Genomic DNA, 1,738 nt, shown 5'->3' with positions numbered 1-1,738 from the left:
AGTAACATCTAACTTTCAGGTGTACAACATTATAATTCAATATCTGTGTACTCTATTGCTCACCACTGAATCTGGCCCCTTTTACCCAGTTCACCCTCCCCCCAATCCCCTTTCACTCTGGTAACCACCATTCTGTTGTCTGTATCTATGAGTTTGTTTTTGTTATGTTCACATAATGTAAAATTCATCATTTAAACTATTTTGACATGTACTACTTAGTGACATTTAGTACATTCACAATGTGGTGTAACAATCATCTCTACCAAAATATTTTCATCACTCCAAAAGGAAACCCATACCCATTAGCGGTCATGCCCCATTCCCTCCTGCCCCCACCCCTACCCCAGCCCCTGACAACTGGTAATCTGCCCTGTCTCTATAGATTGGCTTATTATTTACTATAAATGGAATCTTTGTGTCTTTCTTTTAGTTAGCATAACCTTTTGAGGTTCCCCCATGTTGTAGCATTTATCAGTATCTTATTCCTTTTTGAGGCTGAATAATATTCTTTATTCCTTCATCAGTCGTTTCCATCTTTTGACTATTATGGATAGTGCTGCTATGAATATTCAGCTTCAATCCTGGCCTGGCTGCCTAAAGGGCCATTGCATAACCCCAATGAGAGCACACAAAAAGAGCACCTTGTGAGCTACTTTGCCCCATGCATGTGTGTAGTGGGAGTTGCTGATGGTGAAATGTTATGTTTACGATCAGGATAATGGTTATGGTTATGGGCAGGTTCACCTGTTCTGGCCTCAGGGAGGGAGAGACAGGTGTCGCCAGCCCCAGTCCTCCCTCAGTGTCAGCTTATCACCCAGTGAGACAACCTGTTCACAATTGAATCTATTAGTCCAAGCTTGGCCATTTCAGATAAAACAATCGGAACAAAAAGGCCAATAACTAATAACTTGCTTTGGGGTTCCAAGTCATAATTTGGCCTTGCTACCATTGGGCTTGAGTTATTCATGGGTGAGTGGAATAATATCTAAATAAATCTGCTGGGCAGAGTGCATCTAGATAGGTAGGATGAACATGAGGAATTGGGGTTATTGAGATAATCCTTAATGCTCAATGCTAGACCAAGCTACAGTGTGCAGAGAGTGACTTTCATTGCCTCCATCTTGGCCAGGTATCCACTCTCTCCTGAGCGAGGACACCAAGGAAAGGGAAGATATCATCTATATGTCCCCATCCAAGGGGGTCAAAGAACATGTAAAGCTAGAGAGTATTTGTGAAGCAACTCATTTTTAAAAACTGTCGAAACTGCTATGGTGCTGAGTGCAGAAGAGCAGAGGGAATACGTACATTAAGAAATGATAGTTAAGTGGAGTTAAAAAGAAGAGCTCCCAGGCAGTGGGTGCTAAGGTGACTTAGACAAGGGATTGCTGGGTTTACAGCCATGCCACCCTGAACAAGCCCGATCCTGTCTGATCTCGGAAGCTAAGCAGGGTTGGGCCCGGTTAATACTTGGATCGGAGACTACCTAGGAAGACCAGGTGCTGTAGGCATAAAAATTTTTTAAAATAAGGGATTGTAAACTGACAAGGTCCTTGCAACCTGTGAGGTCAACCAAGGAACTCCTCTTCCTCCTCCTCCTCCTCCTCCTCCTCCTCCTCCTCTTCCTCTTCCTTCTCCTCCTCCTCCTCTTCCTTCTCCTCCTCCTCCTCCTCCTCTTCTCCTCCTCCTCCTTCTCCTCCTCCTTCTTCTTCTCTTCCTCTTCCTCTTCCCTTCTTCTTCT

The 1,738-nt window shown here is 44.0% G+C and overlaps 1 pseudogene; it reads left to right on the top strand.

Annotated features, from left to right (window-relative positions):
• Positions 1-1,389: 1,389 nt before the first annotated feature.
• LOC118611581 lies at positions 1,390-1,508 on the top strand (annotated as a pseudogene).
• The last annotated feature ends 230 nt before the right edge of the window (positions 1,509-1,738 follow it).

This window comes from Rousettus aegyptiacus, unplaced genomic scaffold (assembly GCF_014176215.1).
Source record: "Rousettus aegyptiacus isolate mRouAeg1 unplaced genomic scaffold, mRouAeg1.p scaffold_m13_p_14, whole genome shotgun sequence".
Lineage (NCBI taxonomy): Eukaryota > Metazoa > Chordata > Mammalia > Chiroptera > Pteropodidae > Rousettus > Rousettus aegyptiacus.
This window is presented reverse-complemented; position numbering and strand designations above follow the sequence as displayed.